Source organism: Aegilops tauschii, unplaced genomic scaffold (genome assembly GCF_002575655.3).
Source record: "Aegilops tauschii subsp. strangulata cultivar AL8/78 unplaced genomic scaffold, Aet v6.0 ptg000397l_obj, whole genome shotgun sequence".
NCBI lineage: Eukaryota > Viridiplantae > Streptophyta > Magnoliopsida > Poales > Poaceae > Aegilops > Aegilops tauschii.
The window spans coordinates 6272-23815 of record NW_027332644.1 but is presented as its reverse complement, the minus strand read 5'-3'; the positions used below and the strand labels follow the sequence as shown (position 1 = coordinate 23815).

Here is a 17544-nt window from a genome sequence, read left to right as displayed (position 1 = left end):
ATCTTGGAGATTATGTAATGCTTACTCTCAAACTTTTTGTTTATACAGTAGTGATATTCTTTGTTTCACTCTTTATCTTTGGATTCTTATCTAATGACCCAGGACGGAATCCTGGACGCGAGGAGTAAAAATTCAGTTTTTTTTTTTTCTTATTGATTTGTTTCGTACATTTATCTATGAGAAAATCGGGGGTCAGAATTCTTTCCAATTCGAAGTCCAAATGATCCAAGGGAGCGGAAAGAGAGGGATTCGAACCCTCGGTACAAAAAAATTGTACAACGGATTAGCATCCGCCGCTTTAGTCCACTCAGCCATCTCTCCACGTTCCAAAGCGAAAGGTTTCCGTGATATGATATAGGCAAGAAATAAGAAATAACGGTTGCAAAAAACCCCCTTTTTTCTTTCAAAAGTCTATAAAAATTATATTGCCAATTCCATTTTAATTATATTCTTTTTTCTTAATGTTAATAAAAAAGAAGAAAATTCTTGTTTTTTCTTTCTAAAAATCGATATTGGCCGAGAGACAATCAAATAGATTTTCTCTTTAGCGGGCATTTCCATATAGGACTTGTTATAATTATAATAAAACAAGCAGGTTATATAAAAAAAAACGCTTTTTTTGTCGATTATTTATCAAGAAAGCAAAAAGGGTTCTTATCAAATCCACCATAAAATTGGAAAGAAGCATAAAGTAAGTAGACCTGACTCCTTTAATGATGCCTCTATCCGCTATTCTGATATATAAATTCGATGTAGATGAAATTGTATAAGCGAATTTTTTTATTTCCTTAGACTTAGACCGCGCAAGACAAGAATTTTTCGCTATTTACGATTTCATATTCTTGTTACTAGATGTTCTATAGGAATAAGAAGAAATCGCAACTCCTTTGCGCTACACATAAAATTGGATTTCGAAGGTCCATTTTTTTTTTCAGAATCCTCTATTTTAGTTCTTCCACCATGCAATAGAGAGGGAATGGGAAAAGAAGGGTTACTTTTATTTTCATTTTTCCCTTAAAAGATAGACTTTGAAATAGGAGTCTTGAATAATGCTGAATTCAAAGGTTTATTTCTTTCTATAGTATAAGAAAAACAATTTATTTCTATTTCTATAGTATAAGAAAAACAAATAGTATAAGAAAAACAAATCGAATCAAATTCATGGATTTACCAACGACCTCGGTTGTGACTGTGACTCCATAGATAAAAATGGAAATTTCTCTCTTCGAGACCATTGAAAAAAGGGCATTGAACGACAAAGAAATCGTCCACAGATAATAAAACTATCAGATGCCTTGGAAAGTGATATGAGGTGCTCGGAAATGGTTGAAGTAATTGAATAGGAGGATCACTATGACTATAGCCCTTGGTAGAATTCCTAAAGAAGAAAATGATCTATTTGATACTATGGATGACTGGTTACGAAGGGACCGTTTCGTTTTTGTAGGATGGTCTGGCCTATTGCTCTTTCCTTGTGCTTATTTCGCTTTAGGGGGTTGGTTTACAGGGACAACTTTTGTAACTTCTTGGTATACCCATGATTGGCTAGTTCCCTATTTGGAAGGTTGTAATTTCTTAACCGCAGCAGTTTCTACCCCTGCCAATAGTTTAGCACACTCTTGTTGCTACTATGGGGGCCCGAAGCACAAGGGAGATTTTACTCGTTGGTGTCAATTAGGCGGTCTATGACTTTTGTAGCTCTCCACGGGGCTTTTGCACTAATAGGTTTCATGTTACGCCAATTGAACTTGCTCGGTCTGTTCAATTGCGGCCTTATAATGCAATCTCATTCTCTGGTCCAATTGCTGTTTTTGTTTCTGTATTCCTAATTTATCCACTGGGCAATCTGGTTGGTTCTTTGCGCCGAGTTTTGGCGTAGCAGCGATATTTCGATTCATCCTTTTCTTCCAAGGATTTCATAATTGGACGTTGAACCCATTTCATATGATGGGAGTTGCCGGAGTATTAGGTGCGGCTCTGCTATGCGCTATTCATGGAGCGACCGTAGAAAACACTCTATTTGAGGACGGTGATGGTGCAAATACCTTCCGTGCTTTTAACCCAACTCAAGCTGAAGAAACTTATTCCATGGTCCACTGCTAACCGCTTTTGGTCCCAAATCTTTGGTGTTGCTTTTTCCAATAAACGTTGGTTACATTTCTTTATGCTATTTGTACCCGTCACCGGTTTATGGATGAGTGCTATTGGCGTAGTTGGCTTGGCTCTGAACTTACGTGCCTATGACTTTGTTTCCCAGGAAATCCGTGCAGCGGAAGATCCTGATTTGAGACTTTCTACACCAAAAATATTCTTTTAAACGAGGGTATTCGTGCGTGGATGGCAGCTCAGGATCAGCCTCATGAAAATCTTATATCCCTGAGGAGGTTCTACCACGTGGAAACGCTCTTAAATGGAACTTTCGTTTTAGCTGGTCGTGACCAGAAACCACCGGCTTTGCTTGGTGGGCTGGGAATGCCAGACTTATCAATTTGTCCGGTAAACTGCTTGGAGCTCATGTAGCCCATGCCGGATAATCGTATTCTGGGCCGGAGCAATGAACCTATTTGAAGTGGCCCATTTCGTACCAGAAAAGCCCATGTATGAACAAGGGTTGATTTTACTTCCACACTTAGCTACTCTAGGTTGGGGAGAGGGCCAGGGGGGGAAGTTCTAGATACTTTTCCGTACTTTGTATCTGGCGTACTTCACCTAATTTCCTCCGCAGTCTTAGGGCTTCGGTGGCATTTATCACGCGCTTCTGGGACCCGAGACTCTTGAGGAATCTTTTCCATTCTTTGGTTATGTCTGGAAAGATAGAAATAAAATGACTACAATTTTGGGTATTCACTTAATTTTGTTAGGTCTAGGTGCTTTCTTCTAGTACTCAAGGCTCTTTATTTTGGCGGTGTATATGATACCTGGGCCCCTGGGGGGGAGATGTAAGAAAAATTACCAATTTGACCCTTAGCCCCAGTGTTATATTTGGTTATTTACTAAAATCTCCTTTTGGTGAGAAGGGTGGATTGTTAGTGTAGATGATTTAGAAGATATAATTGGTGGGCATGTATGGTTGGGTTTGATTTAGAAGATATAATTGGTGGGCATGTATGGTTGGGTTTTATTTGTGTATTTGGCGGAATTTGGCATATTTTAACCAAACCCTTCGCATGGGCTCGCCGTGCATTTGTATGGTCTGGAGAAGCTTACTTGTCTTATAGTTTAGCTGCTTTATCTGTCTTTGGTTTTATCGCTTGTTGTTTTGTATGGTTCAATAATACAGCTTATCCGAGTGAGTTTTATGGACCCACCGGGCCAGAAGCTTCTCAAGCTCAAGCATTTACTTTTCTAGTTAGAGACCAGCGTCTTGGAGCTAATGTGGGATCCGCTCAAGGACCCACAGGTTTAGGTAAATATCTAATGCGTTCCCCAACTGGGGAGGTTATCTTTGGAGGGGAAACTATGCGTTTTTGGGACCTTCGTGCTCCATGGTTAGAACCTCTAAGGGGCCCCAACGGTTTGGACTTGAGTAGGTTGAAAAAAGACATACAACCTTGGCAAGAACGACGCTCAGCAGAATATATGACCCACGCTCCTTTAGGCTCTTTAAATTCCGTGGGTGGCGTAGCTACCGAGATCAATGCAGTTAATTATGTCTCTCCTAGAAGTTGGTTATCAACTTCTCATTTTGTTCTAGGATTCTTCTTTTTTGTGGGCCATTTATGGCATGCAGGAAGAGCCCGAGCTGCTGCAGCAGGTTTTGAAAAGGGAATCGATCGTGATTTGGAACCTGTTCTTTACATGAACCCTCTTAACTAAGATTTTCTTATTTATACCTGTTCTACTTTTTTTCTGTTCTGGCTCGGTTATTCCATCTAGCCGAGCCATTCATTCCTTTTTATGAAAGAAAGATAAGGGACAGAAAAAAAAAAATGAAAGAAACAAACGTATTCAATAAGCAAAAGGAGAGAGAGGGATTCGAACCCTCGATAGTTCCTAGAACTATACCGGTTTTCAAGACCGGAGCTATCAACCACTCAGCCATCTCTCCACAGCCTAATCCTTATTTTACTCCTACAAATAGAACATAGCCATATAAAAAATAAAAAGATTTATTAGCCTCTAGAAAGATATCAGATACAAGTTCCTTTTCGATATATCTCTGTATACTGTATACACGGATACAGGATCCGCTATACCCGCTTGTGAAATAAAGAGTAAATAATCTCTTCTCACCCCCATATCCAAATAAAAAAGCGGTTTAAGTAATAAATTTGAATTAAAGAGAAGAATCAATGGATTCATGATTAAACCCCTCCTACTTCTTGTATTTTTTTACAATTTTGGTTTAAGTGAGGGATCAAATATGTAGTCAACTTTATTTGATGGTAGCTTGGAGGATTAGAAATATGACTATTGCTTTCCAATTAGCTGTTTTTGCATTAATTGCGACTTCCTCAGTCTTAGTAATTAGTGTACCCCTTGTATTTGCTTCTCCTGATGGTTGGTCAAATAATAAAAATGTTGTATTTTCCGGTACATCGTTATGGATTGGACTAGTCTTTCTCGTAGCTATTCTGAATTCTCTCATTTCTTAAATTAAATTTGGTTAATATTTATTAACCCCATAAAAAAGAAATAATAAAGGCCATTTCTTCTAAAAAATTAGAATAGTGAGACGTATTAAAACGCAATTTGCGTTCCGAATTGCTAGCTCTTCTCTTTCAGTATTATGAAATTCCATTCCCATTAGAATATTCATTCACAGATAATAAAAAAAGGAAAACTCTAATATAATAGAAAATGAAATGAAACGGTCGACCCAGACATAGAAGGTCGACCCAGGCGGATATACGCTATAAAATATATACCGTAGCGAGCGTAGTTCAATGGTAAAATATCTCCTTGCCAAGGAGAAGATACGGGTTCGATTCCCGCCGCTCGCCCGCTTAATTTATCAAAGTACTATGATAAAAAGTTTAGTCTAGTTAACTGTTTAACTACTTATATTAAATTAAGTATTAATTAGGTGTTAGTCTAGTGCCGTATCCCTTACTATCTTACCCTTCCTTTGCATCCCACTCAAAAAAAGAGGGCGCTCCGGAGGCAGAAATAGAACTCGCCAACAGAGCTCCAAAAATTGGGTATTAACTGAGACAAACAACGGGCAAACTTTTTTTAAAGGGAAGAGAGAGGTAGACTGTCCCTTTCGTTTCATTTTTATTTTCTGCAGGGTAGGGAGAAGCCTTGCGCCTTCTTTTTTTGAAGGCAAGTGACTTCGCAAACTGCTCAATTTTGCCCTCTAGGGCCGGGAACTAATGAATAAAAAAGGGTTGGATACGCCCCTCTACCATATCTAGAGAAATAGAATAGTCCTTTTATACAGACTGCTAAGTGCGGAGACGGGAATCGAACCCGTGACCTCAAGGTTATGAGCCTCGTGAGCTACCAAACTGCTCTACTCCGCTCTGGAGTACCAGAAACTGGTGGACAAAAAAGGCTTGAATACAAGCCTCTAACATGTCTAGACAAAGAGAATACTCCTTTTATACAGAATGGAGCGGGTAGCGGGAATCGAACCCGCATCGTTAGCTTGGAAGGCTAGGGGTTATAGTCGACGTTGGTTGATTATTTTTAACGTCTCTAATTCAAAACCGAACATGAAATTTTGATTTCATTCGGCTCCTTTATGGATATTCTCACCACTTAACATCTATGTCAGCTTTTCTATTTGAATGGAACCAAAGCTCTCCGCTTTCTAGATGATCCTTATAGAGTAGGAGATAGAAATTCTATCTAAATCCATCTAATCTACTTACTTCGTTCCCTAATTTCATTCAAGAGATCCTGAGGAAAAGAATTGGGTTTCCACCGAGCTTAAACAATATGCGGATGGTTCTAGTAAACCAAAACTATCGTTTTTTAGCTATTTGGCTTCCTTATTCCTTATTTTAAGAAGATTTAGTTACGATTGGAAATCAACTTTTTTGTATCTTCATCCATAGATCCTTTACTCATATTTTCAAAATTGGAATACTTAATCCAATGCAAAATTATGCTTCGCGACTCTGTACTCATAATCCTATTTTTATTTTGGATGCAATTTAAATTAGTCTTTGGATACAAATCGCCAGAATGTATATTCTTCCTCAATATGCTATTGAGAGGAAAAGGATTTAATCCTTTATAAGAACTAAAGTTTTCATCGGAATATAAAAATAAAAAACTTAAGGATGCCTTAAGTATATCATTTCAAATTCAGTTATTATATAGAACGAATCACACTTTTACCACTAAACTATACCCGCTACATTGTAGATTATGGTATAAATGGTACCCTTTGTCAAGGATAGCCATTTGACAAGAAGGCTAATTCCCCCTTATTGAATCAGATGGAGAAGGTTCATGACACTGAGCCGTTGGTACTTCTACTTCGATCGCTCGCCTTTACTTTAGGATTTAGATAGCCCCTCTGGTCTGTAAAAAAAATCTTTTCTTACCATGCTAATAGCGCCTGAACCAAATGTATTTATTTTGATTAGGATCCTATTCTACGGTTACGACTACAATAATAATTATTTACTTTGCAAGGACGTAAGTGTGTCAGACTGCTAAATTGTTTTATTATTCCTACAATATAAACTAGGGGATATAGGGGGTAACACTGTCCCTATAAATTCCTTTTTCCTTTTCTTTTTTGTCCAGAATTGAACAAAAAAGAAATTATGGAAGATGTTTTCTTCCCCCATTAAGTCCGAGCCATAGAGTAAGAGTGAGATGAGTTTTCCAAATTCATCATAGACTTTCCCTATGGCTTGATAGAAGTAAGCAGCAAAGAGTCGTAACTTAAAGAAAAAAACGGACAGGGCCGACAGATTTACCTGATGTAAAGAAGATCCTAAAAGTCTCTGATTAGTCGACTCTCTCCATTTAACACTTTCCTCTCTCTCCTTTTTTCCACTGACTCAATTCTAGTTTATTAGATTCTTGTTTAAAAGAATGAAAAAAGTTCAATAGAACTAAGAACACATAAAAAATAGCATAGAGGATCAAGGCCATTACCAAAAGTTCCTCCCAAGGATCCTATATCCTATTGGGTATCTGTTCCCCGCCTTTTCCCGCTAGGATCGGAAATCTTATATTTTCCATATCCATATACCGTTGAATCCTTGGGGTTCCAGAATCCGCCTATTTTACTAGTCTTCGGAAACGGAAAACCCTGAACCAAGAAGAGTTGGATATGTTATGTAGGGTATGTTTTTTTTTTATTAATTTTATTTTGAGCTCTCAAGATATCGATATATACATATACAATCTCTACATAATGTCTCTCTCTCTATCTCTATATATTATATATATAATATGTACATTATGCAGTAGACCCATAATGGGAAATCCAAGTGGCTAATTTTTGAATTAAATAAAAAGCCCTTTTAACTCAGTGGTAGAGTAATGCCATGGTAAGGCATAAGTCATCGGTTCAAATCCGATAAAGGGCTTTTTAAATTAGTGGTAGAGTAATCTCGTGCTAAGACGTAAGTCGTTGGTTCGAATCTGATAGAGTACTTTTCTACTAAATTGATTCACTTTTGTTCTTTGTTTTTGAAACTTTCTCTATATTTTTAGAGAATTTTATGACTTAGTGCGGGATGGATGCATTTTTGGTCTGAACACTAAATGAAGCACGGAGAATTAATCTATAACGATCAACTAAAAAAAATCCTAGATGAAAACATAACAGAAAAGTTGGAAAAACTCTTTGCTTTGGATCTATTTATACTTTTCGAGTATATTGACAATTCCAAAAAACTGCTCATACTATGATTATAGTATAATCACGAGCGGTTGTATATGGCCCTATCGTCTAGTGATGCCCCTATCGTCTAGTGGTTCAGGACATCTCTCTTTCAAGGAGGCAGCGGGGATTCGACTTCCCCTGGGGGTAGGGAGTATTATGAAAGGAGGTTAATCATAGATTAGCAAAAACCCTAGAATAAATTCTTCCTGGGTCGATGCCCGAGTGGTTAATGGGGACGGACTGTAAATTCGTTGACAATGTCTACGCTGGTTCAAATCCAGCTCGGCCCAAACCAAAAATCTAGGGCTTCGTGAGTATGAACTAAATCCTTTTGTTTTTCTTCCATAAAATAAAATGTCTGATCTATAGAAATAAAAGATAAAGAAAAAAGGGAAATTTTTTTTTTCTAATCCATATCTCTCTCATTCCTTTCTTACAAACAAAAGAGTTTTTCTTATTGAAGGCTGGATTATTATCCATTTTTAGTGATAAAAAATCACGACATACTAGTTATGTCACTCTCACTATACCCACGTATAATATAATATGTGGGTATGTAGTATATGATTCGTCTATTTCTTAGAGTACGAAAGACGAATCGAATCTTCTTATGGTTCTATTTAAGAATGGGTATGCCATACACCCCGCGGGGATTGTAGTTCAATTGGTCAGAGCACCGCCCTGTCAAGGCGGAAGCTGCGGGTTCGAGCCCCGTCAGTCCCGAACTAGGGTTCAATGAATGGAGAAATTGATATTTCCTTTTTCCATGAAAAAAAGGGGCAGGGAGCAAGATCAAATACCCACAGGGCACCCTTACTTCACTTTTTTATTTTGCATCCCTCATTAAAGAGGGAGGGAAGGCATATAGGAATTTTTTTTCACTACTCCCGATCGATAAAGATAAAGAAAGACACACATACGATATGTGGATTAGTAGAATTTAGGATATTATATTACTCTATCTTTCTTTATGATGATACCATCCTCATCTTAATTTCCTATTCCACTCTTATGGAATAGAGTACCGGTATTTTACCGGAATCCATACATAAATCGTATTCCCTTTTTATTTCAGACCTCTTTTCCCCATCTCACTTCTACTGCTTATTTGGATGTCTATGTGACCCATAGAAAGTTGGTCATATAATACATACATAATTGTATGTATAACTATAAGAAAAAGGAAGGGAAATTGTATAAGATTAAGAAAGTAGAAGATTAAGAAAGCTCGTGGGTTAGAGATATAGAAAAGAAAAAGTAGAAAAGGATTAAAAAAGAGGGAATTCCTAATCCAATCAAAAAACCCATTTTGGTCTTAGTGTGGATAGAGGATCTTCCTATGTTATACTATATAACTCTCATCCGTGAAATATAACTCTCATCCATGAATTGATTTGATAGATCCGATATTCATAATATTGAATTGATTCAGTATTATCAGAATGCAAGCCCTACCCTTGAATTTACAAGATACCCCTTTTTCTCTCTCCATGGGATTACATCCCGAGTTATTGTGAAAATAAAAAATAAAGAGGTTATGGAAGTCAATATTCTCGCATTTATTGCTACTGCACTGTTCATTCTAGTTCCTACTTCTTTTTTACTTATTATTTATGTAAAAACAGTCAGCCAAAATAATTAATTGGAATTCCAATTAATCATTGAAGAAATTAAAAAGGGATTAAATAAAAAAAATCCAAGTCTTAAATGAAAGGATCTGGTTGGAATCTTAAAGTGTGGTAGAAAGAACTACATATAGTTTTTTCTACGACACTTTAGATTCTTTCTATTATATTATCTTTGAATCTACATAGAATAGATTAGTAGATTGAAATAGTTAAGTAGTCTAATTCAATTTCTTTTTTCATTGCATCCACTTAATTTCAATCAGGTCAAAATAAAAAAATCTAAGACAATTCTTGACCAAAGAATCCATGGAAGGAAAGAAAAATAATATTAAGAATAGACTATAGTAAAAAGTAAAAGGAAATGGAAAATGTGTGATATGCCGTGAATAGTTCCGTGGAAGAAAGTCGAATTTTCTTATGTATAGAACTTTTTTTAACCATTCGTCATTTCTAGTAGAAATTATGAATTGGTATAATGGCTCTTTCTTACATTACAACTTACAATACAAGAGTTTCTTACAGGAGTGAAACAAAACTAAAGAAAAAGATTAAAGAATAACGTTTGACAAAATGATTAATGCAAAATGATCCATTAATGAAAAGAATTGATACAACAATTTGATTACTTAATCAATTAGTAGTATCCCTAGAGTCCACTCCTTCCCCATACTACTAGTGAAAGAGAAAATGTAAAGACTACCATTAAAGCAGCCCAAGCGAGACTTACTATATCCATCTAAATTATGTCTCCTATTTCTATGAAGGGATTATTCTATTCTACTATTGATCAATAATCATAGTGGAATCAAGGGTACAGAGTCAAAAAGGGATTCCGCCCTAAGGCCATGGATCAATCAGTTCAAGGAATTTACTCCTAACAAATTCTTATAGGAATTCTGGTAGAATTAGAGAGCATTAAAAATACGATACTATAGCCCTTTTTTCCTTAAAAAAGAAAGAGTACGGGAATGATGTCCTGAATAGAAGAAGCGGGAATAGGAAGATTTTTTATTCCTTTTGTTACTCTTTTTTTTTTTTTAAGCAAAGGACGCCCGAATATACCATAAAATTAACGATAGATAAATATTTATTGGATACCTACCTTACCTAATGTTTATTTTTGACCTAAACCCTGCAGCCTTGCTTTGTATCATTCTATGAAAGAATGAAGAGGAAGAGATTTTATCCATAACACAACTCCTAAATTGATTTTTGATCGACCTATTTAATCTGATTCTCGTTAGAATTAAAATTAAGTAGTCCTTACTTTAGTGTATGTAGGTAACATAAGATGTACGATAAAAAAATGTATAATAATTAGTAAGTCTTGATATTCTTTCGTGGAGTCCCTTCTTGAATCTTAGATTGAAAAAAAAAAAGAATGCCCCTTAGGGACCTTTCTTTGGATACCAAGATTTCTGACATCTTATCCTCGTATTTTAAAATTATCAAATCGAATCTCAATTAAGAACCAATTCAAATTCATATAATAAAAGAATAAGGAAACACTACCTCACCCCTATTGATAACCATTTTGGCCACTACCGTCAAAACAAACCCTAACCCTAGTTTGAGGATAGAACTATGGTATGGTTTCTCTAAACCCAGTATCGGCAGGCCCAGTTACTCTCTTGCCCGAACTTATGCGAAGTAAAAATTGATCGAATTCGATCAGCACTATAAAAAAAACCTAAGTATTTTATTGATCAGGCGGCACCCAGATTTGAACTGGGGATAAAGGATTTGCAGTCCCCTGCCTTACCGCTTGGCCATGCCGCCAAAAAATCCGATCAAAAATCTAGAAAACAGCAAGTATTCATCCACGTTTTCTTACGAAAAGCCCCTTTTATTTTGAATATAATTCTACTTACTTTTTTCCAATCTTTTTCAAAAAATCTATTCCTGCTTTTTTTGATCCAGTTTCTATTATTCTCCTCGATAGATTCTATCTTAAAACATACATTGTTAACACAATAAAACTTCCCATTTCTTTCTATTGAGATGAAAAAGAAGAAAAAGTGGATTTCTATTCACAGGCTGCAAAATTCAGAATAAATTGGAACCGTTAACTAGAATTCTCTTTTTTTTATTGCAGTAGTGAACTACTCTTAAATCGGTATTATCTCCCCCCCCTTCAATGGCATAATAAAATAGTATGACTTTATGCTTAATCCGTGTATAGGTAAACTTTAGGTCCGAACAGCATTATTATCCAAAGATCCCCTTTATGTACATATCTCTATGGAGAATCATGCTTTAATTTTTAAAAGTATTAAATTAAATATCTTGAATAAAAAAAGGAAATTTGCTCTGATATAGAGTATAACCTTACTATCTTGGCCTACCCAAGTGAAATTACGATAAAAGAAAAGCATGGATATGGGGAGAGGTGGATAACTAGATTGGCATGTACTTAAAAAAGGGACTTACTTGATTTTAGAATTCCACAATGAAATACTGAATTTTCTAGTAATTATACTACTCCGATCCGAAATAAAAAAGAACCCTCAAATTATTTTGAGAAATTAAAGTAAGCACGCTATTCTAAATCGAAGTAAAGTCAAACTTTCTAGTATATTATATTACGGCTTTATTACATTCATAGAAAGGAGATAAAATGAGAAATCTTTGCCATCCAATCTGATTAGAATATCATAACATAAAGTATAAGTGGCAGAATTTTTTTTTTTAGGAATGTTTTATCAATTCATTTTCATTTCATTTGTACCCCTGGCAAACTCGAACTTTCGTCCAAATGGTCTCTATTCATATGTATGAAATACATATATGAAATACGTATGTGGAGTTCCCTAGAATTTCATGTGATTCAGTAAACAGAATATAGATTCCATGATTGCTAGATCGATCCAGAGGGATTGATGAAGAGTGAGCTGATAATGGAATTTTTCTTTGATAAACAGGAAACTTAAGATTAAGATGCTCCGGAATGGAAACGAGGGAATGTCCACAATACCCGGATTTAGTCAGATCCAATTCGAGGGATTTTGTAGGTTCATTAATCAAGCCTTAGCAGAAGAACTTGACAAGTTTCCAACAATTAAAGATCCAGATCACGAAATTGCATTTCAATTATTTGCGAAAGGATATCAATTGCTAGAACCCTCGATAAAAGAAAGAGATGCTGTGTATGAATCACTCACCTATTCTTCCGAATTATATGTATCTGCGAGATTAATTTTTGGTTTCGATGTGCAAAAGCAAACCATTTCTATCGGAAACATTCCTATAATGAATTCCTTAGGAACCTTTATTATAAATGGAATATACCGAATTGTGATCAATCAAATATTGCTAAGTCCTGGTATTTACTACCGCTCGGAATTAGATCATAAGGGAATTTCTATCTACACTGGCACTATAATATCAGATTGGGGGGGGAGATCGGAATTAGCAATTGATAAAAAAGAAAGGATATGGGCTCGCGTGAGTAGAAAACAAAAGATATCTATTCTAGTTCTATCATCAGCTATGGGTTCGAATCTAAGAGAAATTCTAGATAATGTTTCCTACCCTGAAATTTTCTTGTCTTTCCCGAATGCTAAGGAGAAGAAGAGGATTGAGTCAAAAGAAAAAGCTATTTTGGAGTTTTATCAACAATTTGCTTGTGTAGGTGGGGACCTGGTATTTTCGGAGTCCTTATGCGAGGAATTACAAAAGAAATTTTTTCAACAAAAATGTGAATTAGGAAGGATTGGTCGACGAAATATGAATCGGAGACTTAATCTTGATATACCTCAGAACAATACATTCTTGTTACCACGAGATGTATTGGCCGCTACGGATCATTTGATTGGAATGAAATTTGGAACGGGTATACTTGACGATGACGATATGAATCACTTGAAAAATAAACGTATTCGTTCGGTTGCAGATCTGTTACAAGATCAATTCGGATTGGCTCTTGGTCGTTTACAACATGCAGTTCAAAAAACTATTCGTAGAGTATTCATACGTCAATCGAAACCGACTCCCCAAACTTTGGTAACTCCAACTTCAACTTCAATTTTATTAATAACTACTTATGAGACCTTTTTTGGCACATACCCGTTATCTCAAGTTTTTGATCAAACGAATCCATTGACACAAACTGTTCATGGGCGAAAAGTGAGTTGTTTAGGTCCTGGAGGGTTGACGGGGAGAACCGCAAGTTTTCGGAGCCGAGATATTCATCCGAGTCACTATGGGCGTATTTGTCCAATTGACACGTCTGAAGGAATCAATGTTGGACTTACTGGATCCTTAGCAATTCATGCGAGAATTGATCACTTGTGGGGATCCATAGAGAGTCCGTTTTATGAAATATCTGCTGAGAAAGCAAAAGAAAAAAAAGAGAGACAGGTGGTTTATCTATCACCAAATAGAGATGAATATTATATGATAGCAGCAGGAAATTCTTTGTCCTTGAATCAAGGTATTCAGGAAGAACAGGTTGTTCCGGCTAGATACCGTCAAGAATTCTTGACTATTGCATGGGAACAGATTCATGTTAGAAGTATTTTTCCTTTCCAATATTTTTCTATTGGGGGTTCTCTCATTCCTTTTATTGAGCACAATGATGCGAATCGGGCTTTAATGAGTTCTAATATGCAGCGCCAAGCAGTTCCGCTTTCTCGGTCCGAGAAATGCATTGTTGGAACTGGATTGGAACGCCAAACAGCTCTAGATTCGAGGGTTTCCATTATAGCCGAACGCGAGGGAAAGATCATTTCTACTGATAGTCATAAGATACTTTTATCAAGTAGTGGGAAGACTATAAGTATTCCTTTAGTTAACCACCGTCGCTCTAACAAAAATACTTGTATGCACCAAAAACCCCGGGTTCCACGGGGTAAATCCATTAAAAAAGGACAAATTTTAGCAGAAGGAGCTGCTACAGTTGGGGGCGAACTTGCTTTAGGAAAAAACGTATTAGTAGCTTATATGCCATGGGAAGGTTACAATTTTGAAGACGCAGTACTAATTAGCGAACGTTTGGTATATGAAGATATTTATACCTCTTTTCACATCCGGAAATATGAAATTCAGACGGATACGACAAGCCAGGGCTCCGCTGAAAAAATCACTAAAGAAATACCACATCTAGAAGAACATTTACTCCGCAATTTGGACAGAAATGGAGTTGTTAGGTTGGGATCCTGGGTAGAAACTGGTGATATTTTAGTAGGTAAATTAACGCCTCAGATAGCGAGCGAATCATCTTATATCGCGGAAGCTGGATTATTACGGGCCATATTTGGCCTTGAGGTTTCCACTTCAAAAGAAACTTCTCTGAAATTACCTATAGGTGGAAGAGGGCGCGTTATCGATGTGAAATGGATCCAAAGGGACCCGCTCGACATAATGGTTCGTGTATATATTTTACAGAAACGTGAAATCAAAGTTGGGGATAAAGTAGCCGGAAGACATGGGAATAAAGGGATCATTTCCAAAATTTTGCCTAGGCAAGATATGCCCTATTTGCAAGATGGAACACCCGTTGATATGGTCTTCAATCCCTTAGGAGTACCCTCCCGAATGAATGTGGGACAAATATTTGAAAGCTCGCTCGGATTAGCGGGGGATCTGCTAAAGAAACATTATAGAATAGCACCCTTTGATGAGAGATATGAGCAAGAGGCTTCAAGAAAACTTGTGTTTTCAGAATTATATGAAGCCAGTAAAGAAACAAAAAACCCATGGGTATTTGAACCCGAGTACCCGGGAAAAAGCAGAATATTTGATGGAAGAACAGGCGACCCCTTTGAGCAACCTGTTCTAATAGGGAAGTCCTATATCTTAAAATTAATTCATCAAGTTGATGAGAAAATTCATGGGCGTTCTACTGGGCCCTACTCACTTGTTACACAACAACCGGTTAGAGGAAGAGCCAAGCAAGGGGGACAACGAGTAGGAGAAATGGAAGTTTGGGCTTTAGAAGGATTTGGTGTTGCTCATATTTTACAAGAGATACTTACTTATAAATCTGACCATCTTATAGCTCGCCAAGAAATACTTAATGCTACGATCTGGGGAAAAAGAATACCTAATCATGAGGATCCTCCAGAATCTTTTCGAGTGCTCGTTCGAGAACTACGATCTTTGGCTCTAGAACTGAATCATTTCCTTGTATCTGAAAAGAACTTCCAGGTTAATAGGGAGGAAGTTTGATCGGAATAAATATAAATTCTTTTCTTATTTCTATTTTATGATTGACCAATATAAACATCAACAACTTCAAATTGGACTCGTTTCCCCTCAACAAATAAAGGCTTGGGCTAACAAAAACCTACCTAATGGAGAAGTCGTTGGCGAAGTCACAAGGCCCTCTACTTTTCATTATAAAACCGATAAACCAGAAAAAGATGGATTGTTTTGCGAAAGAATCTTTGGACCCATAAAAAGCGGGATTTGCGCTTGTGGCAATTCTCGAGCGAGCGGAGCTGAAAACGAAGACGAAAGATTTTGCCAAAAATGCGGGGTAGAATTTGTGGATTCTCGGATACGAAGATATCAAATGGGATACATCAAACTCGCATGTCCCGTGACTCATGTGTGGTATTTGAAAGGTCTTCCTAGTTATATCGCGAATCTTTTAGATAAACCTCTTAAGAAGTTGGAGGGCCTAGTATACGGCGATTTCTCTTTTGCTAGGCCCAGCACTAAAAAACCCACTTTTTTACGATTACGAGGTTTATTCGAAGAGGAAATTGCATCCTGTAACCACAGCATTTCTCCCTTTTTTTCTACCCCAGGCTTTGCAACATTTCGAAATCGGGAAATTGCGACAGGAGCAGGTGCTATTAGAGAACAATTAGCAGATTTGGATTTGCGAATTATTATAGAGAATTCTTTGGTCGAATGGAAGGAATTAGAAGACGAGGGGTATAGTGGAGATGAGTGGGAAGATAGAAAAAGACGAATAAGAAAAGTTTTTTTGATTAGACGCATGCAATTGGCGAAACATTTTATTCAAACAAATGTAGAACCAGAATGGATGGTTTTGTGCTTATTACCGGTTCTTCCTCCCGAATTGAGACCTATTGTTTATAGGTCTGGAGATAAAGTAGTGACTTCAGACATTAATGAACTTTATAAGAGAGTTATCCGTCGGAACAACAATCTTGCCTATCTATTAAAAAGAAGTGAATTAGCGCCAGCAGATTTAGTAATGTGCCAGGAAAAATTGGTACAAGAAGCCGTGGATACACTTCTTGATAGTGGGTCCCGCGGGCAACCGACGAGGGATGGTCACAATAAAGTATACAAATCACTTTCAGATGTAATTGAAGGTAAAGAGGGAAGGTTTCGCGAGACTCTGCTTGGGAAACGGGTCGATTACTCGGGGCGTTCTGTCATTGTTGTGGGTCCTTCGCTTTCATTACATCAATGTGGATTACCTCTAGAGATAGCAATAAAGCTTTTTCAGCTATTTGTAATTCGCGATTTAATCACGAAACGCGCCACTTCTAATGTAAGGATTGCTAAAAGGAAAATTTGGGAAAAAGAACCCATTGTATGGGAAATACTTCAAGAAGTTATGCGGGGACATCCTGTACTGTTAAATAGAGCACCTACCCTGCATAGATTAGGCATACAGGCCTTTCAACCCACTTTAGTAGAGGGGCGTACTATTTCTTTACACCCATTAGTGTGTAAGGGTTTCAATGCGGACTTTGATGGAGATCAAATGGCTGTTCATCTACCTTTATCCTTGGAAGCTCAGGCAGAAGCCCGTTTACTTATGTTTTCTCATATGAATCTCTTATCTCCCGCTATTGGGGATCCTATTTGCGTACCAACCCAAGACATGCTTATCGGGCTTTATGTATTAACGATTGGAAAGCGTCGAGGTATTTGTGCAAATAGATATAATAGTTGCAGAAACTACCCAAATCTAAAAGTAAATTACAATAATAATAATAATTCTAAATATAGGAAAGATAAAGAACCCCATTTTTCTAGTTCTTATGATGCACTGGGAGCTTATAGACAAAAACTAATCAGTTTAGATAGTCCCTTGTGGCTACGATGGAACCTGGATCAACGCGTCATTGGGTCAAGAGAAGTTCCGATTGAAGTTCAATATGAATCTTTGGGGACTTATCATGAGATTTATGCCCA

The 17544-nt window shown here is 36.9% G+C and overlaps 6 non-coding genes across 6 annotated transcripts; 4 read left to right on the top strand and 2 right to left on the bottom strand.

The window, feature by feature from the left end:
- Positions 1 to 3960: 3960 nt before the first annotated feature.
- Positions 3961 to 4048, bottom strand: TRNAS-UGA (transfer RNA serine (anticodon UGA)). Its single transcript has one exon. It is a non-coding gene; the product is annotated as a tRNA-Ser (tRNA).
- An 824-nt stretch (positions 4049 to 4872) lies between these two features.
- Positions 4873 to 4943, top strand: TRNAG-GCC (transfer RNA glycine (anticodon GCC)). The gene has a single exon. It is a non-coding gene; the product is annotated as a tRNA-Gly (tRNA).
- Positions 4944 to 7424: 2481 nt separating this feature from the next.
- Positions 7425 to 7496, top strand: TRNAT-GGU (transfer RNA threonine (anticodon GGU)). Its single transcript has one exon. It is a non-coding gene; the product is annotated as a tRNA-Thr (tRNA).
- A 507-nt stretch (positions 7497 to 8003) lies between these two features.
- Positions 8004 to 8085, top strand: TRNAY-GUA (transfer RNA tyrosine (anticodon GUA)). The gene has a single exon. It is a non-coding gene; the product is annotated as a tRNA-Tyr (tRNA).
- A 359-nt stretch (positions 8086 to 8444) lies between these two features.
- On the top strand, positions 8445 to 8518 carry TRNAD-GUC (transfer RNA aspartic acid (anticodon GUC)). Its single transcript has one exon. It is a non-coding gene; the product is annotated as a tRNA-Asp (tRNA).
- A 2613-nt stretch (positions 8519 to 11131) lies between these two features.
- Positions 11132 to 11202, bottom strand: TRNAC-GCA (transfer RNA cysteine (anticodon GCA)). The gene has a single exon. It is a non-coding gene; the product is annotated as a tRNA-Cys (tRNA).
- Positions 11203 to 17544: the final 6342 nt, after the last annotated feature.